The sequence below is a fragment of the Mustela lutreola genome, chromosome 14 (assembly GCF_030435805.1).
Source record: "Mustela lutreola isolate mMusLut2 chromosome 14, mMusLut2.pri, whole genome shotgun sequence".
NCBI classification, from domain to species: Eukaryota; Metazoa; Chordata; class Mammalia; order Carnivora; family Mustelidae; genus Mustela; species Mustela lutreola.
In genome coordinates this window covers 72,032,366-72,054,999 of record NC_081303.1, presented here as the reverse complement: position 1 = coordinate 72,054,999, position 22,634 = coordinate 72,032,366, and the positions used below count along the sequence as shown (strand labels likewise).

At 48.8% G+C, this 22,634-nt stretch overlaps 1 long non-coding RNA gene across 1 annotated transcript in view; it reads right to left on the bottom strand.

Moving 5' to 3' along the window:
- Positions 1-17,533: 17,533 nt before the first annotated feature.
- LOC131815041 (uncharacterized) overlaps positions 17,534-22,634 on the bottom strand; it is a 28,604-nt gene continuing 23,503 nt past the window's right edge. Inside the window, exons 3-5 of the long non-coding RNA XR_009347542.1 lie at positions 18,837-19,014; positions 18,008-18,085; positions 17,534-17,773 (exon numbers count right to left, since the gene is read on the bottom strand). This is a non-coding gene — a long non-coding RNA (uncharacterized LOC131815041). The remainder of the gene's footprint in view (positions 17,774-18,007; positions 18,086-18,836; positions 19,015-22,634) is intronic.

Sequence of the window (22,634 nt, the reverse complement as noted above, 5' to 3'; positions counted from 1 at the left end):
CAGAAGATCAGCAAGAGCATCCAGCCAAGACCAAGTTCACTAATAGGTGGGAACTGTGGAACTCCAGAGCTAGGGGAAAGCAACACATAGAACTCATGGCTTTTTTCCCCATGATCCTATAGTCTTGCAAAGTTAATGGTGTTTTTTTTTAAATTTTATTATTTTCTTATTCTATTTTTTAACTTTTCGTCTTTCCTCTTTTAATGTTATTTAATTATTTTATCTTATCAATACCATTTAAAAAAAATCTTTTAAAATTTTCATTGTTATAGTCACATTTTATCCCTTCATTGTATTTAACCATATTTTTTGTATACATATAGGGTTTTTTTCCTTAAAATTTTGAGGTATAATATCTTCTAATAGATCAAAATACACCCTAAATCTAGCTCCAGCCTGATCACATTCTCTCCTCTTTTTTTTTCTTTTCCAACCAACTTATCATATCAATTCCTTTTTTAGAATTTTTAAAAATTTTCATCTTTACAGTCATATCATCCCTTTATCACTTTTACCTTTATTTTTGTGTATATATATATAAGTTTTTCTTTCGTTATAATTTTTGTGAGGTAGTTCCTTCTAAGAGACCAGAATACACCCAAAATCAAGTGGGTGGCAATGTTCTATTCACCAGTCTAATATATGTGTGTGTGTATATACATATACATATATATATATAATTTTTTATTTTTTCCCCCTTTCTTTTCCCCCCAGTTTTGGTTCTCTTCTGATTTGGTTAGCATATAGTTTTCTGGGGTCTTTTCCAACCTTTTAGTATTTTACTCTCTCATTCATATATTCTTATCTGGATAAAATGACAAGGTGGGAAAACTCACACAAAAAAAAAAAAAAAAAAAAAGAACAAGAGGCAGTACTGACCGTTAGGACCTAATCAATACGGACATTGGTAACATGTCAGAACTAGAGTTCAGAATGATGGTTATCAAGGTGCTAGCTGGGCTTGAAAAAAGCATGGAAGATATTAGAGAATCCATCTCTGGAGAAATAAAATTCCTTTCTGGAGAAATAAAAGAACTAAAATCTAACCAAGTTGAAATTTTAAAAAGCTATTAATGAGGTACAATTAAAAATGGAGGCTCTTACTGCTGGGATAATGAGGCAGAAGAGAGAATTAGTGATATAGCAGACCAAATGATGGAGAGTGAAGAAGCTGAGCTAAGGGGAGACAAACCACCTCTGGACCACGAGGGGAGAATTCGAGAGATAAGTGACACCAGAAGATGAAACCATATTAGAATAATTGGGATCCCAGAAGAAGAAGAAAGAGAGAGGGGAGCAGAAGTTACATTGGAGCAAATTATAATAGAGAATTGTTGCCCTAATATGGCAAAGGGAACAAGCATCAAAATCCAGGAGGCACAGAGAACCCCCCTCAAAATCAATAAAAAAATAGGCCCACACCCCATCATCTAATGGTAAAACTTACAAGTTTTAATGACAAAGAGAAAATCCTGAAAACAACTTGGACGAAAGGTCTATAACATACAATGGTAGAAATATTACATCAATAGCAGACATAACTGCAGAGAAAGCTGGGGTGGCAATCCTTATATCAGACAAATTAGATTTTAAACCAAAGACTATTATAAGAGATGAAGAAGGACACTATATCATACTTAAGGGGTCTGTCCAACAAGAAGGTCTAACAATTTCAAGTATCTCTGTCCCTACCATGGGAGCAGCCAATTATATAAACCAACAAATAACAAAATCAAACAAATCCATTGACAATAATACAATAATAGTAGGGGACTTTAACACCCCCCTCACTGAAATGGAATAAATCATTCAAGCAAAAGAGTAACAAGGAACAAATGCTTCATGGCCTCCAGGAGCCTGGAGCTGAGATGAAGGGTGACACTGCAGGTAATGCCGTGGGTCCCATCAGAATACAGATGGTGTCCATGGCGTAGAGCAGGGGAGCGCACCAGGACAGGGCTCGCCAGTAAGGAGGGGGCGGGCCTGGGATTCCGGCTGGTTTGCTCTGCGGCCGCTGCCTCCCCACCTACTGACGCAGAGCCAGTGAAGGACGGAGTAGACCCTTGAGCCGATCCTCAAGCTTCCCAGCCCCGGGACCACATACATGTTTGCGTGAGTTCTCGGTGCCTCTTCCTGGCTAGTGCAGGGCCTGGCTGGGGGGTGTGGTCGCCACCTTCTCCGAGTGCCGTGGTCAGGCTTTTCCCCACCTCCCTCTGGCCCCAGGTGCTAAGCTCCAGGCCACTCCGCACCCCTGGCACTTCGCCCTCCTGCACTGCACAAATTTCCGCTCACTCTTCATAGTTCACTTTCTCCAAAAGTATTTTCAAGTCCTGCCAGCCTGAGTCCAGGTTCTGGGCTCCTACGGTTCATTCTCATCCCACCCAGGACTTCTTCAAGGCCGATCCTGTGCCAAGATGGGCACAGGCTCTGACACCTGCCGCAGGCGTGCGAAGCCCCACCCCACCCACCGTGTGACCTGGGGCCCATTTCTTAACCCGTCCAGGGCCGAGCGCCGACTCCACACGGTATTACGAGTCGATGCGCTTAAAGCACGAAGCGAAGGATCGGAGAGAGCCGGCACCCCACAGCCACCACGCACTCAGGGACACCTGCACCGTGACTGTCATGTACCCACTTACAAAGCCCCATGTCTTGTCCGCCGCATCCGCTGAAACGGAAACTCTGTAGGGGCAGAAGCTGAATCTATCGTGTTGAAAAACACGAGTAAAATCTCAGCACAGGGACCGGAATGCAGCAAGACTGCCACGGGTTAGGTACTCGATTCTCTCGTGCTGCGTGTAAAGAAGGATTCGCCCAAATGACCACGATTCCCCCCTCCCCAGCTGGCCTGAAACTCCGGGCGTGCGTGCCCACCTCACGCTGCCCATTTCCCTCCAGTGGAGGACCAAACCCAGCCTCGGTGCACCTGAAGCAGCATGGCTGAGCCTCTCCCGGGCTTCGCCTCCTGACCCTGCAGGTGGAGCCTCCTTTCCCGCAGGGAGCAAGTCTCCCACCCCCCAGCCTCGCCCCGCCTGGGCCCCCACCGCTGGCCAGTGTCCGTCCTCAGACAACTAGCCACTCGGCTGAGACGGCAGGAGGGCAGGAATGACAGCAGCCAGGCGACGCTGTGATGAAAACTCAGGGTGACCCCCATACTTGAAGCTAGGTTACCCTTCCAGCGCCCCCACCAGGAAGCCCCCTGGAGGAACCCACCCGCGCAGGGAGCGACGGGAGCAGCCCTGACTTAAGAAGGGGGGAGGGGGGACCAGGACGGCGATGTGGGCATTTAAATCTCAACATCTGTATCCATCGTGTGTTAATGGATCTTTAATGATGAGCGTCTGCCACACCATGTGTGCTATGAAAGACCACCCCAGGCGGCTCAGTGCTGAATTTCATCTTGACAAGTCACGCCGTCGGGGAGATGCCCGCAGAGCCAAAGGGCTCTGGGCTCCCTCAGGCTTTCTGGATCATCGGAAACTTACCTGTTTCTCATTTACCAGCGGGAAGGCAGCCTGTAACCAGCTGGGAGAGCCGGACATTGGGGACACCAGGTGGGCAACAGAGGGACAGAACAGCACAGGAGACTTTGACATTATCGTCCTCAGTCCACCGACTGTCGGGGGTGATGGAATTGGCTGCACGGCGTCACGGCCGTGTGGGGCAGACTCGGAAGCTGTGTCTGGGACGCCTGGATTGTCCCTCTCCTGACCACAGGGCCAGGACCTTGCTTCCTGGGTGGAGGCGAGGAGACTCCGGGAGCCCCGGGAGTCACGCAGGCCTGGGTCTGGGCACGACCTACAACTTCGGGCTGGCTTTCCCAGGGACATCCCAAAGCACACGCCCCTGAGGAGGCAACTGCTGGTCATCGATGGAGCCCAGACGCCTGGACACTGTGGGCTCCACTCGTGCCCCAGTGCTGTTCCCTCCGTGTGCACGGCTCAGAGTACCTGTGCCTGAGCTATCTCCATTTATCAGCTGGATTTTCGTCATCATCCAACCCACTGAGTCTCGCTCCCCTCCTCTGTCTTTTAGTCAGAGAAAGCACAGTGGTCTTGCTAAGAAAGGACCGTCCCGCATGGGAGGTGGACAGGTTTGCACAGCAGCTCCCGGCCTGGGTGACCGGCCACCTGCCCAGGTGCTTCACATATGTTTCCGTTAAGGCTGCTAACCCGTGCCAAGGGAGCAGGAGCTCTACCCACTCCTGTAGATAAGGAAGCAGAGGTTAGGAACCCCGTCAGGCAGATTGGTGTTCTTGGAAGGACGCTGCAAGCAGTGTCCTCTCCAGCCTTCGAACCCCGGCCCCTGCAGGTGGCACAACACTGGCGCCCGGCAGCAGCGCACACAACTACACTCTAACCGGCAAGACGGCAGGAGGAGCAGGTGGGAGACCCAGAGGCGCCTCTAGGTTCCGGAGGCTTCTGTCTGGGGCTGTTCGTCCTGCCCAGCTGCAGCCGGCTTCCCTACTCAGTCTCTTTCTCTGGTTCTTCCTTCACAAAGACACCTCCCAGTTTCATTCCTTTGCTCTTGGGGCAGCTGGAATGCTGCACAAAGCGCAGGGCCACTCAGCTTGGTTCTTCAGGGTCTGGAGCAGCCCAAAGGCATTTCCCCGAGCCTCCAAATCCCAAATCCTGACTGCGCCTGTCTGGAAGCTGCAGAGTGCCCCACGCGTGCCGGAGGCCCCTTGGAGCAGTGGCTGCCCGGAGAGCCGAAGAGGGCTGCCGACTTGAGGGTGCACCCTCGCCAGGGGTCTAGCAGAGGCTCACAATCCCAGCCCGCTCACCTGGCTGGGACAACTGCAGGCCCCCCGACTCCAGAGACCCCGGGAGATGGGCTGAGGCCCGCCGCACCTTATGTCCACTTCACCCTTTGCCCAGTCTGCCCCGCCTCCGGCTCCTTTCAGGGGCTCCCGAGAGCACCCTCCCAGAGCCACCCCACAGGCCAATCTCGTCTGTTTCTTGGGGGGCCAACCTGAGACAACACTCAGCCCCCACAACGGGCGTGTGACAAACGCTGTCCCTTTATGTGGAGTCCAGGGGCCCCGGGGAAGGTCTTTACCAGAAGGGCACCTGCCTGAGGTAGAAAGAACTCGTGAACTGGAAGTCAGGCAAGGAGCCCTGCCCCTGCCTCGTCCCACCAGAGGGGGCCTGGCCTCACGTTTCAGCACTTTGTGCCCCTTGAACTCCCTGACCTCCAGGTGTCTCATCTCTAGACTAGTTAGATATTCTCTACGCGCACTCTAGGCTGAGTCCAAAACTTCATCTTAAATCTTCCTAATGAAACCTCTGTCTTTCCTACGAGGTCGTATGAAGGTTACTTTTGTTTTGTTTTTGCCCTGAGCTGAGCATCTGATGCTCTCAGGTGTGACGCGAGTCTGGGGTCTTTCCGCCAGCGCCTGCATCAGATGTGGGTAAGGCGTGGAGCGGCTCGAGGAAACCTCTGAGCCAGCGAGTCTTGATCCCCTTCTGGGGTAAAGCTCTCTTTCCAGAGGATGCTGAAGATGTTCACTAGGAAACGCTCTGCTCAACCACGTGAGCCGGAAGGGTCTTGGCCACAAAGACTCAAGCTCTTCTGGGGTAACTTCCCACCAACCTTCCTTCCCTGAGCTGCTTCTTCAAATGGAAACGCAGGCTGGAACGGTGGGAAAGACGAATCAGCTGAGTGAGAAATTTTAGTCCGAAGCCTTGCAGAACTCCGCTTGCGAGGTCCTCTTCTGCCCTAGGAGAGCAGGGAAAAAACAAAACAAAACAAAACAAAACAAAACAAAACAAAAAAACTCAGGAAAAGATAAAGCAATGTAAGTAACATAGTTGAAAAAATTTGTGAGATAAATTTTACTCACTAGCATGGAGGACAGGACTTCAATGGGATTATAACCATGCATGCTTGGAAGGCCCCTGAAAAGAGCAGGGCTGAGTCAGCACACAGTGACACACTTGTCACACGGGCCTGGGGGACCCTGTCTTTCCATTTTCATTTTATAGGTTGGGTTCCTTCCCGTGTGCCCTCTGGGGAAGGGGAGGAGGAACTCCCGTGATCCCTGATGACTCACAAGTCGCGAGACCACCCTGTATGTTTGGGGGCAAACAGCGTGTCGCCGAGGACAATGAACAACACTGCACCCATGGAAGATACCGGTGTCCCGTGCGTCCTCATCATCTCTGTCGCGGGAGCAGCCTGGAGGATAACGTGAATCAAGGCAACCAGCTCAAGGTTTCCTCTCTGGTCCTTTTGCACTCGGGAGGGCTGCAATGCCAATGAAGTGTTACCACGTGCCGTGTGTGTGTGTGTGTGTGTGTGTGTGTTCATCAAAATGCCTGCAATTTCCAAACCAAACCACAAGAAGTGTCTTTGTCCCTCTCCATTGGAAAACCCGTCATAAAGGGGTGGATATCTAAACCCATGTCATCTACAAAGACGTTCTGTCACGAAGGGGGTTTCAAGGGCACACGGGACACAGGGAACAGGAGGGAATGGTGTCCTTGGAGTTTCGCAAGGGAACGGGGGGCAGAGGAGGCAAAGAGGGTGTGTGTCCAAAGACACACACCCTCTCGAGAGAGCCTTGATTCTGCTCACAAACGAAGGAAGGACACGACCGACGTGACGTCCTTAGATTTGCCGGGACCTTACGGTGACTTAAAGGTGCTGGAAAAGAGAGAGCAAGCGCCATAACACAGCGACGCCCTTGCCGGCACATCACCGAGGGAGCACGTGAGTGAACTCAGACCTAGCGTAAGTGACTACTCATCCTAAGCCAAGCTGAACAGTCAACACTGAAAACGCGACCTGCAGAACTGAGAGTCCAACCACCAAAGGTCACTGAAGAGGAATGTGACACAGGGACCCGTGTCCTGTGTGATCTGAAAACAGGAAGTCACTCGGTGCCGTACACGAGATGACCTACGTTCTGGGCATATATATGCCGCAAGCGCTGGACGGCACGTAGTAGTTTCCACCCTAACTGGGCAGAAATTAAACTCCATGAACATGCCCCACCATTACACAGATTAGCAACTCGCCTGCCCCACAGCATCAGACGGGACCAGGCCGAGGTTCTTTTCTGGCGGGAGGATCACATGGGGCCTGGGGATACAGACAGCCGATGTGGGGAAGCTGAGAGGGAGAAGGGGCATCCTCCTGACTTTTCGGGGATTCTCCAGGCCCAGCCACAGCCCTGCGGATGGGAACAATTTTGGTGTCTGTCGTTCCGGCAGAGAAACGAAGGGTGAGGAGGCTAGGTTACCTGCCCAAGGTCACAAGCACATAGTAGACAAGTCAGAATTTGATTCCAGGAAGTTTTTCTCCAGAGCCTAAAATCTTAACCAAATACCAATCTGTTTCTGCATAAATAAAAAAATATGACAGAGATGCTCACACAAACACACACACACACACACACACACACACACACACACACACCCCTCCGTGACATTTACAAATAGAAAAAGTATTGGCGGCAGCAGCACACGTAATTCCCACGGCCTACGGCTCCTTCAGCTCTCCTCCCTGGCTCTGCGAATATTCAGAGACATCTGGAGTTCCTGCGGGCTGGAGGAGGGATGTAGCCAGGCACGTGTGATGCAGGGGGGAAACTGGATTTAATCTCTACAACAGATTACCTAGAAAATATATATATATATATTGATACTGATTAGTGCCTCTGCAGGTGCTTTGAAATGTGCACATCTAGAATTCTGATTTGTAGATAGAATTCAGCCTAGAGAAACACTATGTGTGTGCGGTGGGGGGTACCAGGATTCTGTCTTGATCCAGCTGTTGATCATTCCCTCAGAGCCACGGAGAACCCTGGACAGGTGTCTTGAAAACCCAGAGACGGAAGTGGACGCTTACGGATATTTTGGTCGGCACCACAGAGAACTCAGATAACCTAAAAGCACCAGAAAATTCATACACCAAAAATTGGCAGAATTAATTTTCATCAAGTGAAGTTATGGAACAGGAAAAAAAAAATGTATCTGTGCATATTTGACCAGGAAGAACTGTGTTAATTGTACGTTGCATATTTTATTCCATATGAAATAAAAAGGAAATGATACCCATAAATCCATTTCAATTGATTGAAAACCGAGGTCAGAAAGACAAAATCATAACACTTTTAGGTGAAAACATAAAACAAGAGCTTCACGGCCGTTGAGGGGTACAGGATCCAGGATGGAAACCAGAGGAAAAGAGGTTGATAAATTATATTACATTACAATAGAGACCCTCCGTTAATTAAAATAAATCAGAGAAAGTGTAAAGAACACGCCAGAAACGGGGAGAAGGTGCGTGCAGACCCATAACTGAATGACCATCCGTGTGCAGAACACACCGAGCGGTAAGTCTGCGAGACGGACGGAAGCCCCGCAGCAGACAAACGAGCCACGGTCAGGGGTGGTCCTCGGCACAGACGAACTCGGCAGAGGCCGCTGACCTTCCTCCCAGGGCATCCAGGAAATGAGCGCATCAACCGCGGTGAGACTGAGCTTCACGACGCAGGGAAGCACGTGCAGGTCTGACCGATCCAAACCCGGACAGGCGTGAGGCCAAACAGGAAATCCTACCCCTGCAGGCAGAAGCCTGGGGGGGTGCACGGTGTTTGGAGCGGAACATGGCATTACCTGTTAACAGCAGTTTTTGAGATACGATTGACCTACGAGTGTAACGTCCACGACGATGATTCAACATCTGTGTGCATCGTGAAAGGATCACCACGGTAAACCCAGTTAACACTCACCCACACCCAGTCCTTTCCCCAGTGATGAGAACGTTTCAGACCTACTCTCTTCGCTCTGACACGGTATTGTCACCTGCAGTCACTGTGCGGGACGCCACATCCTCAGAATGTTTTTACCTTACATGTTTGTACCTTCTGACCCCCTTGGCCCGAGTCCCCCAGCCCAACTCCCCATCCAGCAACCATAAACCTGACCTCTGCTGGTATGAGTTTGGCTTTTCCTTCATTCCACCTGGAAGTGAGGGCACATAGTATTTGTCTTTCTTTGACTTGGCACAGTGCTTTCCAGGTACATCTCGGAGAGAACGCCCTCTCGTGTGGCTGGATGACACCATTGCAGATACACCACGTCTCCGCTACCCATTCGTCTACCGATGGACACTTGTCATTTTCCTGTCTCAGCTACGGTGAGCAAAGCCGCAGTGAACGCAAGGGTGCCCGGATCTGCACACAACAGTGATTTTGTTTCCTTCGGAGTTACACCCAGAAGCAGAATCGCTGGTTCGGGTGTGGTTCTGTTTTTAATTTTTTGAGGAACCTCCCTACTGTTTTCCACAGTGGCTGCGCCAGTCTGCATTCCCGCCAGCAGTGCGTGAGGGTTCTCTTTCCTCCGTGTCCCTGCCAACACCTGTTATTTCTTGTCTTCTTGAGGATGGTCATTCTAACAGGTATGAGGTGATATCTTACCATGGTTTTAATTTGCATTTTCCTAATAGTTAGTGATGTTGAGCATCTTTCCGTGTACCTGTTGGCTACCTGAGTATCTTCTTAGGAAAAGTCTCAATTCAGGTTCTTTGCCCATTTTGAAATTGGAGAATTTGTGGGGTTTTTTGCTATTGAGTTGTATATGAGCTTCTTATTTATTTTGGATATTAACCCTTATCAGATGTGCAGTTTACAAATACACACTGCTTACTAATTTTACAGATACACCTATCCTGGGGTGCCTGGGTGGCTCAGTCGTTAAGCGTCTGCCTTCGGCTCAGGTCATGATCCCAGGGTCCCGGGATTGAGCCCCGAATTGGGCTCCCTGCTGGCTGGGAAGCCTGCTTCTCCCTCTCCCACTCCCAGACCTGCTGGTGTTCCCTCTCTCACTGTGTCTCTCTCTGCCAAATAAATAACTAAAATCTTAAAATATATATATACACCTATCCTATGACACAGCACTCCAAGTCCTACAGGATTTTTAGAAGCAGTTTGTTAAAGCGAAAAAAAAAAAATATTAACCAACTCCCAAGTGAACAGATAAATTGTGGGATATTCATAGATCCGTGTACTGGGGTATCACACAACTAAACTGTGGCAACAGTCCTGATAATAACACAAATCCGTCTTACCGAGCTGCAGAAGAATTGCACAATATGATTCCATTTATTTGACACATAAAAGTGAACGTATCAAATAATAAACTGTTGATGCAAAACTTGAAAGAAAAGGAGAAAGATAAATACCCACAAAGTTCAGGTTTGTAGTTATTTCAGGGGAGCAAGAAGCGGCTGGGCCTGGAGAGCAGCGGGGAGTTCCAGAAATGACAGGAATACTGTATTTTATGTGTTGGGAGACTGGTGCGAAGGAATCCATTCTGCTGTGTCATATTATTTGCATCTGAAACAGGGGCTGTGTTTATCTACGCCGTATTTAATAATTGTGAAGAGTCAAATGTTCTCAATGCTTTTTTTAAGTCTTGGCAGCTAGGCACAGCACAAAACTCTTCTGCAACTGTTTATAAAGATTTTCATTTTTAAAATTATTTTTTCCAAAGTTCAGGATTTTGTTCCACCTTTCTGTTTCATATGTTCAACTTATTTTCAGCCAGTTGTTCCTGTTCTAGGCGTCGATGCAAGAAAAAAAAGTAAAACAAGGAATATGAAAATAATCATTTTACTTTTCCTTTCGTTAAGCTCATGCTGTTTTCTTTTTGTTGTTGCTACAAAAGCAATTGAAATCATGACTGAAAACCAGAAAATGTAGCCAAACAAATGCAGAAAAAAGCCAACACTCATAATCCGCCGTCTAGAGAGACAGGATCCCTGACCCTTCTGGGATGAGCCTTTCAGACCATTTTCCTCACTGGCTACAAGTCAGTGTAGTTAAAGGAAGAGAAGTGTTTTGTTGTACATGTTTTATAATCTCACATAATACGATCTATCATAATATAACCTCACATAATCTAATTCGAAGTGTAGACACGTCTGGGTTGTCCACTCTCTTTCTCTTCTGCATCCTAAGGGACTCGATCTTTTCCCCAGGGCGGGACACGCCAGAGTCGGGATGGAGAGTAGTTTGCGCCATTAGTGTGGACGCCAGTCAGCCCACAGCGGTTGCCTGGGTTCTGTTTTGACTCACTGGATAGGGATGCAGCTGAGCCTCAGGCTCTGGGCTCCGTCCGCGCCCAGGGCAGGAGAAGCAGAACAAGGGAGTCTGCAGCCCTCTGTTCACACCAGCGCTCCCTCTGCTGTCTCCCAAGCTCAGTGCTCTCGAAGACTCTCCAGTCTAAACAAGGGGAGGTGAGAAGACTCGCTTCCCCTTGTTTATTTCCTATGTCACAGCCTGTATTGAAAGGAGCCTAGGGCGCCTGGGTGGCTCAGTGGGTTAAGCCTCTGCCTTCGGCTCAGGTCATGATCTCAGAGTCCTGGGATCGAGCCCCACATCGGGCTCTCTTCTTGGTGGGGAGCCTGCTTCCTCCTCTCTCTCTGACTGCCTCTCTGCTTGCTTGTGATCTCTGCCTGTCAAAGAAAGAAAGAAAGAAAGAAAGAAAGAAAGAAAGAAAGAAAGAAAGAAAGGAGCCTAGTTCATCTAATAGCCCAAGTGTCTATAACTTGAGCTCTCTAAGTACCACACTTGACTTGAGGTGGAAAGACCCACTCTTGAAGCATCATGGATGCCTGGAAATCCGCAGTGGTCAGAAACACTTAAAATTTTAATAGCCTACCTGGCAACACTGCACATTGTATACTAGCAAGAATTCCCCAAGGAGGAGGTAAGAACACTGAAAAGAAGACATCGCAGCCTGGATTTGTCCTTTATACTGATGAGTATAGAAGTTTCTGTTCGAGTCAAGGCACCCCGGTGATGGGAGGAGCCAACCAGAGAAGGGACTGCAGACAGTATGGACTTGGACCAGGGTTTCACATATTAAATCTCAACGAAACTGGAGCCATCACATCACACCCATGCATTTTCATAAAATCTCCCTGGTATCCTAAACCAGACTGTAACTCATCTCGGTGGAATAGGTCTTGGCTCTAAGAAGGGTCTACCACCAAAAGAGAGGGTGCTGGTTCCTGGAACCCCTGTCTTTAGAACCCGGTGTGCCACCTCTGCTGTGCACCCACGGTGTCACTGCACGCTGGGGACACCCCCTTTAGCTCGTCACCCAAGACGTCTCACTTGGGACTCAAGGCTGGCACACCAGTACAGGGATAGGAGCAGGGTCAGTACAGTGTCAACATACCTGCGCATCCTCCCGGCACCAGTGCTGGCCTTTGGGCGTATGGCTGAGCCTGAGTCTTATCAGAAAAGAAAGACATCGCGTCCACCTTGCAGGAATGTTGTGAAGAGGAGCAGCCCAACGTGCCACCATCACCCGGCCCCCAGGCTAGCTCAGTGGTTGCTGGCTGGGCCATGCATGGAAAGCCAGCGAAGAATCACCTAGGCTTTAACAAATCAATTTTGCCATTTATTTTCACTGGGAGTGCTTTATGGATCCCGATGCTGTTCATCCGTCACTTCCTTTTCCAGCTTTCAGAGACATCTTTAAGTTATTGCTTTGCTGGGCAGCCGTTCCACATTTTGTGTCATGCCCGTGGCCTCCCGGCTCTCCCGTGAGGGGTGAGCACAACCAGAACAGCAGGTGGTACTTTCAGGGAGACACACGCAGGGCTCCTCGCTGAGGTCAGAGCCGGAGCCGGCCACCAGGAAGGCTGGGAGCCTTGGGATGGACGCAGCCATGAGCGCACTGGCCATATATGTGGACTGTGGGTGACTCATCTCCTGGAAGGGGCTGGCAAAGGTCTCATCCTTTAAGCTATTTTGTGCTTATGATCTGGGTTACCTCCCAGACGTTTGGTTCCTCTGATATTAAGGCGACTCTAAGACACAGAAAATCTGAAATTGCAATAAAGACCTCAGGCCTCTCTTTCACGTTAGAGGAAAATGAATCCTTGAACTGTAGGGTATAGAAATGTCATAATTCCCTGCAAATCTTCGGTAACTCCCTAATCTCTGTGTAATCTCTGAGCTCTGGCACTGCTTAACAGCCGATGTGCCTGCATTTTAGGTTCTTCACTATGCATCCTACTTCGTGCTTTATAAAGTCCTTCTACCCACACGTTTTATGTAATTTTGAAAACCAAATGAAATAAGTAACATTTCCCAAAATTTCATCAGTAAGAAACCAAAGGCTCTAATTCCAAGGTGAATTCTTTGCCCTCCAGACTGTGCGCCACCCCATGCCTTAGTCATTCAGCCCCTGCCCTGCCAGGCTGGGCACGAAACCACTGAGTTTGGGAAGCTCACCCCACAGGCACGCACACGATGCCACAGCCCACGGCACACCCGCGGTCGGACGGATGAGCACGGTGAGGGCGAATACTGATTGTCAAGGCAACACAGCGAGAGCAGAGCCTCAGTGCGGGGGTTCAAACCCGTTCCTGCATTTCACTGACTCAGCACAGTGACCGCAAGCAAGGCACATGGCCCAGGTTTTAACTTCCTTATCTGTAAAGTGGAGAGAATGGTGGAACTCGAGGGTCGTGTAAATTAATGCGTATAAGTCACTTGGATGGACACTCGTCGTAGGGCTCAAACCTTGTTCGCTCACATCACTAAGAGGTAGTAGTCCATGCCCGGGGGGAGAGCCTTCATTTTTCTTGTTTTGGAGACCTTCACACAACTCATGAACATGCATTTTAAAGAATGCGCCATACAGTTCGGAGCAGAGGCAGAAGCAGCATTTCTGTCAGGAACTCCTCTACCTGGAGCCTCGCACGTCTGCACGCCTTCTGCACACACGATAGAAACTTCAATCTCTTGAGCTCCTCAGCACAGACCCCCAAAGCGCTGTGAAACAGAATTTCTTCACAGGTAGCCTCCATCTCAGCACTGTAGGGATCAGTCCGTAAGAGTCACACTGTCTACAGTTTTCCCGGAACCTGTGCTGGGAACTGGGACAGAAGAGGGACCACGGTCCCTCGCCTCACAGAGCCGTGTGCCCTCCAACAGCCATGCCCCCACCACACGTGGCTCTTTAAATTTAAAACTGAGTAACACCAAATAAAAGCAAATATTCTCTCGGTTCCATTGGCCACACGGCGGGTGCTGGGCAGATCTCTCCTCTCATCTGCCCTGCTGGCTGCAGAGGTGACAAGAACTTCCTCCCCAAGTGCCAGGTCGGAAGCAGGGAAGGGAATTCTAGGAGGAGCGAGTTCCCTCTCTTTAGTTTCTTACCAATCCTTTTCCTGTCCCAAGTTCACCCACGCCAACTTAAGGGGGATGCGCAGGGCTTTCCGCGGAAATCAAAGGACTGATTCCAGAGCCTCATTAAGCAAAGGCTCTGGCCTGCAATCTAATCTGGCTATTCTCTCCACCCCAGATGGCTAAGAGAGAATCCAATCTCCCTGGAATTCTCTTGTATGTTAAGCAGAGCTAGTAAGGAAAGCCCACAAAATTTTTTATTAGTTTTATGACCGTGTTTACATTTCTCCAAGCATGATGTGGGATCTGTGTAATTCGGGACATTGGACGTTAATGCTAAAGATGAAGACGGGAATGATGGGCTGAATGTCTGAAGATCCAGAAAACTCAGGAGAAGAGGGTCATAAGAACACTCAGGAATGGGGCAAATGGGGCCAAGCCAAAATGGCAGGGGGCCGCTCCCAGAAACCAGAGTGGTCTGGGGTCATGGGCATGGACCTGGCCTTCAGAGCCCCCTGCACAGCAGCCACCAGCCGCAGTTGGTTTTAATTTAAAAACTCATACTCGGGGGTGCCTGGGCGGCTCAGTTGTTAAGCGTCTGCCTTCGGCTCAGATCATGATCCCAGGGTTCTGGGATCGAGTCCTGCATCGGGCTCCCTGCTGGGTGGGAAGCCTGCTTCTCCCTGTCCCACTCCCCTGCTGTGTTCCCCCCTCCCTGTCTCTCTCTGTCAAATAAATAAAATCTTTAAAAAAAAAAAAAAAAGCTCATACAGTTCAGTTACTGGAAAGCTTTAGATATGATTGAAATAATTTGAGTATGGAAATCTGCTTTTTCAACTATATGCATTTAATGAAATCTCAATATAGATTAAGTATTTCCGATTAAAATTTAGAATCCAAACTGAGATGTGCTCAAAGAATAAAATGCACACCGCACTTAGAAGACTTACTACCAAACTGTGAACTATTAAATTAATAATTTTTATAAGGTTGCATATTGAAGAATTCAAGTTTTGATATATTGGGTTACAACGGAACACATCTTAAAAGTTCACTTCATTTGTTTTTTTTTACATTTGTTTCTTATTGAACTATAGCTGATGCCCAACGTTACATTAGTCTCGGTTTACAACATAGTGATTGCACGCCTCTGTACCTCTGTACCTTGTGCTCTTCTCACCACGAATGTAGCTGCCATCTGTCCCAAGACGATGGCATTACAGTACCATTGACTATGTTCTCTATGCTGTGCCTTTCATCCCTGGGAATTACTCATTCCATAACTAGAAGCCTGTACCTCCCACTGCCCCACCCCTGGGGTAACCACCAGTTTGCCTTTGTATTGATGGGTTTGTTTCTGCCTTTGTTTTTGCTTTTTAGGTTCCACATATAAGTGAAATCCTATTTGTCTTTTGTATTTGTCATATCATATTTGTCTTTCTCCATCTGACTTACTTCACGTAGCATAATACCCTCAAGATTACATGGATGTTTTTTTTCACTTTTTTTTAAAGATTTAATTTATTTATTTGACACAGAGAGAGATCACAAGTAGATAGAGCAGCAGGCAGAGAGAGAGGGGGAAGCAGGCTCCCTGTTGAGCAGAGGGCCCGATTTGGGACTTGATCCCAAGACCCTGAGATCATGACCTGAGCAGAAGGCAGACGCTTACCCCTCTGAGCCACCCAGGCGCCCCATCTTTTCACTTTTTAATGTAACTACTGGAAGATTAAAAACCACATGGGTCTTATATTTCTATTGGACAGCACTTTTCTGGAGCACTTTTCTGGGCCACGTGGGTTCAAATTCCCTCTCTTCCAATCTCTAACTGTGAGATGGGCTCAAATGTGCTTTTAGGACCTTTGCGGACATGGCAAGTAATAATGTCTGCTGTGGAGAGCTGATGTGAGATGTAGGTGAATTACCTGTGCACTTGGAATAGTTCACAACACGCAGTGTGCTTAGTACAAGGTAACGATTATCACTATTGTTGTGTGTACAGTTGTCTTGGTTGTAAGAGTCGAGGGACACGGGGAGGGGACTATGAAATATCATAAGAAAGAGATTTTTTTCGGCTTCTTATGAAAGCCTTTCATGAAGTGTCCATTTGGATCTGGATGGAAAATGCCCCTGGCCTTGCTCCTTTAGTGTCCATTCAGCTGTGTCTTGGGACGGGGATGGCATCCTGTCATGTGCTGTGGGTCACGACATTCTGTCTCCTGCATGCTTTCCCCAAAGACCCCAGAAGGCACGACTAATGAAAGGGTGTCCTGATGTAATTAGAAAGGGACATCAGACATAGTGAGGCACTAAACCAGGCATGGGAAGTCACTTTGCCACTTAAACACTCTGCTTAAATATAACTAGCCATATATCTTGCAGGAAATCATTATTCTCTCTGGATTATGGTTCCTCATAAACGGAAGAGGGATAATACAGCGTGCTATTATAAGGATTAAATAAGACAGTGGGATTGGAGAGCTCCATAAACCACATAGCGTGATGCCAACGTTAATACTTTTTTACTTTTAGAACCATTTCTGCTGGTTTAGCCTATCTTTTAGATAAAATAGAGAGATGCTTCTGTGGGATTATTTCTAGGGATTCTAAACACTTGCCTCTTTTCCAGGTTTCCCTTAAACTGGTCTGTGACAAAATGGTCAAGTCCAATGCTGTAAAATGTCCCAGTACTCCTCTGGGAAATAAAAATAAAAAAAGATATGCAGTTGAGGGAAACACTAGGAAGTCATCACCAGCTAGTAACCCTTCGGATCTTTACAGCTAGACAGTCACCTGGCAAGTCTTTGGGGAAAACAGAACTTGACTTTTCATTCATTCTTTCAACAAGTGTGTACCGATGTTTACTGTGGGAGGCGTTTGGGGGCTTTTCTGATACACGAGGGAGCAGAAACAAGGCCTATGGTCAACCTATGTCTCACTGAGAAGGTAAAATTTAAGCAAAGACTTGAAGGAATTGATTATGCAGATAAGCCATGGAAGAGTGTTCCAGAAATAGAAACAGCTCGTGCGAAGGCTCTGGGGGCAGGAGCACAGCCATGGGCTCAAGGAACAGCGGGGGGCTGGGGACGGCTGCGGCAAGCAAGAAGGGGAAATAATAGGACAGAGAAATACATCGGAGGGGGTGGGGGCGGGGGATGGAGGGTCTTAGAGGACCAACAGATATACGCGTTGCCCAGACTGGATCCACTTCAGAGTAAACATGGGGCATTAATAATGACGTGGGGACAATAGCCACAAACCAGGCAAACCGGGACGATGGGCGGCGCTACGGAACAGACCTCTGGCTTTTACGTTAAAGCGAATGGGAAGTCACATGCAGAGCAACGTCTCCCTGTTCTCAGAAACCATTCCAGTGTCAGAAGGGTCCTTGGGAAGGGTACGTGCAGACCTTGCGCCAAGTTCCTGGAGGCGTGGGCGGGACAGATTCTGGCTCCGCAGAGCAGGTGCCCACAGGACCACGAACGTCGCAGAAGAGAGCCCTCTTCTATCCTTTGGAAAAGGAGCAGGATGGGCTGGCCATGGGCGGACGCAGGGAGGCTCGGCCGATAGCTCGCTCAGTGAGCTCCACGCTGCTGCCCTTTGCTCCACTCAAACAGCTTCCTTAATGCGACAAATATTGTTTTTTTCATTATTGATTTATTTTGCTGTGCACTCACCAATGGCAATACGGTTCAGAATATATTTTAGTGGGAGAAACAACAACAACAACAAAAAAAAATGCGTCCGGTGGCAAGAAAATCAATGAAAAGAAATCAATGAAATAAAATGACTGAACTCATAAATTAAACTCAGGTCATCGGAGCCGCCGCTCCTCTCAGTGCTCCGTCCACTTACCTCAAAGAGACCTCTGGATACTCAGACAGCTGCCGGAGAGCCCCACGGCCAAGGAGGAAGGGGGGTCCATCACAGAAGCTGTGAAGAAGAAAGAATTTCCAGACCCCGCGGTGTGTGCCATCCTGGGTGGCCGTGACCTTGCTGAGTCACGGGACCCAGCTGGGCAGTGACCGGCCCACAGAACAGAGGCCTCGGCGGTGACAGGACAAGACAGCTTCAGTCTCTTCCTGATGTCTGAGCAGGTGGCTGAGACCAAGACCGGGGCCCTTCCTCCCCAGGAAGGAGGCCTTCTCCAATGAAGGCTTTGGGAACAAGAGTCTGAGCTGCCCAAAACATTCAGGCACAAACATTTATTCACAAAAATGTGAACATTTATTCAGAAAACGCCCCAACACTACAGTCTTCCGGACCCTTCCATTGTGCCCTCGGTACCAGGGTCTACGGGCCTCAAGTATCATTCAACAACAACAACAACAACAATGCAAAGCTCCTGACACAGCTGTCCCCCACTTTCCGGTGAAAGAGAAAGACACCAGCGCACAACCCTTACACCACCAGCAGCCCTTTGCCCGGGTGTGGGCGCCTCCCTGAAGCACTCGCTGACCGCAGTCTGAAGCCCCAGTGGACCCCACCCACCCCCCTCACCTACAAGCCAAACGTGTGGAAGACATTTTGTCCCTCCCCCAACTCCTGCCCCGTGAGGTTCCAGAAGTGGGGTCTGCACCACATGGAAGACTGAAGTTAGACCCTTCCCCGCACGTGGGTCGATGATTTAGTGGCCAAGATGTCACCCATTGTCATCCTCCTTTGCCGGACGCTCAGGACTTACCGTGTCTGCAAGGCAAGGGGAGACCGCGGGGCAAGGGTGAGGGCACCGGGCCCTGGCAGCTCCCATTCCGTGTGTGGGGATCACACACTTTCTCCCCAATGCACGCAGGTGGGGGGAGCCCATCCGCCTCCAGCCACACCCCTCGCTGGGCGTCTTCCTGGGATCCAGCGTTCAGTGTCTGTAATAAACACACATCTGAAACCAGTGCAGTGTTCTACGTCCGTCACAGCTCAGTTTTAAAAATTACAGAATCAGGCAGGGGCGCCTGGGTGGCTCAGTGGGTTAAGCATCTACCTTTGTCTTGGGTCATGATCCCAGGGCCCTGGGACTGAGCCCCACATCAGGCTCTCTGCTCAGCAGAGAGTCTGCTTCTCCCTCTCTCTGTCTTTCTTTCTTTCTCTGTCCCTCTCATATAAATAAATAAAATCTTTAAAAAAAAAAAAATAAAGTCAGTAGGACAAGACTCAGTTAGAAGAAGGTATCCTTGCTGACACTAGCTCAGAACGTGTCATATTTTGGAACTCGACAGAGATGACAGCTGTACATTATGGATATACAACATGCTGTAGAATTACTCACTTTAAAATGGTTAATTTTAGAGTCTGTGAATTTCATCCCGATTTACAAACGAGAAAGAACTTGTTGCTAGATATTCAGATAAAAAGGCTGCCTCAGGAAACAACTTGCTTGGACTTTAAGAAAATGGCATGTGGCCACAGACACAGCAAACAGAGTTCAAGGGAAATGTGTGAATATCGGTCCTAGGAAAGGATTTTATTTTATTTTTTTTTAAGATTTTATTTATTTATCAGAGAGAGAGAGGGGGAGAGAGCGAGCACAGGCAGACAGAGTGGCAGGCAGAGGCAGAGGGAGAAGCAGGCTCCCTGCCGAGCAAGGAGCCCGATGTGGGACTCGATCCCAGGACGCTGGGATCATGACCTGAGCCGAAGGCAGCTGCTTAACCAACTGAGCCACCCAGGTGTCCCCTAGGAAAGGATTTTAAAAAGGACAATGCGAACCTAGACTGGAAAGTATAATATGAAAACAGAGAGTAACAGCAAGTCCAGACGTGTCAGTCCCTCCCCTACACATAAACTGAACTCGCCGGCTGACGGAGGGTGTCAGAGTGGATTGCGACGTAACGCAGCTCTGGGGCTGTTTGCAAAAACACACACTCAATGCATGAAAGCACCAAACCATCGGGAGGCCAAGTTGGAGAGGAGATGATACATCAGCCCAATGTCAACCGGAGACAGCCAGTGTGGCCGCGTTAATGTCAGCCGCAGAAGACGCTAAGGCAAACCGCATCATTCAAGAGAGTTTCTGCGGCTGATGCAAGCTACCAAAGCCATGCAACCCTTCTCAACACGGACGCGCGTGACGAAGGAGACTCTGGGTCCACACGGCAAGTCATCAACTTGCAGGCATGATCTGATAAATCGCCGTGAACATGGGAGCCACAGCACGCGGCTCGCCGTAAATCAGACCTCAAGCAGCCACCAACCTGCCGCCCAGAGAGAAGAGTTGAACGACACAATTAAAACTTCCAACCGACGGCACGTTTAGAAATATTTATTATATTTTCCGTGAGGCTTTAAAGATGTCTCAGCAAGTTTTAAAGGGAAGTAATCACAGGACATGAATTTGTTCCCCAAAGTCTGGGAATTCAGCTGTGACTGTGAAAAAGGGGGCCTGATCTCAAATGGACGGAAGTAAAATTTCCGCCATCAAACAGACTACAGAAAATGGAAATGAAAATGTGGAAGAGAAAGCATTTAAAAAGACGTCGTTCTCGGGCTCCTGGCTCATCAGGGAGACTGCTTGTCCCGGGCCCTCCCCTCCTGTTGGCTCTCTCTCTCTCTCTCAAATAAATAAAACCTTCAAAACAATATAAAAAAACCAAAGGACATTCTTCTTGCCTATCTGAGTTTGTGGAGTGGGAGTTCATCTGCGAGGCACTTTTTTCCTAATTGCAGGAATACCGTAGAACGCAGTTTTGTGCTCGGATGTCAACCTGCTAATAATTTTGTCACGCTGTGGCTCTTGCCTTTTCCCTGGGAACTGCTCCCCGGCTCTTAAGCTTCCCCTTCCTTTGGCCAGAAATCAAAAGCCTCCGAACACAAACGTGTGTCGATAAGACACCCGCCGACCAGCACCCCCAGAGAAATCAGAATTCCTTTTAGACTCCATCTGGGTCAACCTCCTGCGCAACATATCCTAACTCCCACCTCAGCCAAATGCATTCCCGTTGTTAAGGTCTCCGTCGTGGTGAAATAAAAGGTGACATCTACCCCCTCCCCGTCCCCTGGAGGTTTAAATTCAGACAACCCACGGCCTTTCCTTTTCTGGAATAGAGTCAGTAGCTGCTCTTCCTCCCACGGCAGAAACCGGTAACTAATGTTCTGATCAGCAACTGGCTCCCCAGAGCTTCTTCCAGAAAACCCCACCCAGGCCTTACCTGGTGTGGCCCTGGCTCCTCAGCAGACTAGTTCTTGAGCCAAAGGCTTCAGGGGGGACTGTTTGTCCTGGTGGAAAGACATGCTCGGCTAAGCTCTGCGTTTATTAGCAATGGGACATGATAAAAAGAAGGTTTTGAAAGATAAGGACAAGGCGCTGCCTGCTTGCTTCTACTTGCCAACTGGACCGGCTCCTGTAGGGTCAGTGGGTGCTGAGCCCCAGAAGCAAGGGTCCGCTTACGGCAGGGCTGTAGGGCCCCTCCCTTCAAGTTCCTAGCCTTCTGTTTCCTTTTTCACTCAAGCCAGAACTGCTTTTCTCCTAATCACTTGAGACCTCAGCCAAAGGCGTTTCACGTACAGGGAAGCGAAAGCAGAGAGCTCTTGCTTCGTCTCCTCTCCGTTTTCAAGGGAGTTCGTGCTTAGGGTTAGTGGTTTTCAAAGTGTGGTCCCTGGGCCAGCAAAGGCAGCATCACCTGGAAACGTAGTAGAAACGGATCACCCAGATCTAACAAATCTAAAGTTCTTGGTCCCCAGCAAGCTGTCGCCATGGGTAAAGTTTGAAAACCACCGCTCAGAACATGCCTCTTTGGTTAGGTTTATTCCTAGGTGTCTTACGGTTTGGGTGCAACTGTAAATGGGATCGATGCCTTCGTTTCTCTTTCTTCTGTCTTGCTGTTGGTGTAGAGAGATGCAACTGCTTTCTGAGAATTGATTTTTATGTCCTGACACTTCACTGAACTCCTGTATGAGTTCTAGCAGTTTTGGGGTGAAATCTTTTGGGTTTTCCACATATAGTATCATATCTGCAAAGAGTGAGAGTTTGACTTCTTCTTTGTTGATTTAGATGCTTTTATCTTTTTTTTTTTTTTTTTTTTTTGTCTGATTGCTGAGGTGAGGACTTCTAGTACTGTGTAGAATAGCCGTGGTGATAGTGGACAGTTCTTGTGGCTCTTATATTTCTGCTGGACATCAGCCTGGTCAGCTACTGACTTGAATTTACTATTTCTAATATGGTCTGTCCGATCATCTTGTACCTTGTGTTTCAGCTGATACCATGCTGGACATTACCATATGCAGAACCCACCTCTGGGGTGGGGGTGCTTCCAAGAGAATCTAGACATGGCTTTACGTGCCCCTGCCTCGGGGCTGGGAGAGTATCTCGATTTCCTAGTGGATCTGCCCACGCCAGCTGGAAGACCTCGGCGTCGGACCAGCGTGGTAACTGGTGTTACCAGCCGCCTCACTGCCCCGTTTCTCTGGTGGGGTTTGCCAGCTCACTCGCTGCTCTGCCTGGCTACGAGGGTAACCATGACTGCAGCCTGGACCTCACTCGAAGCTCCAA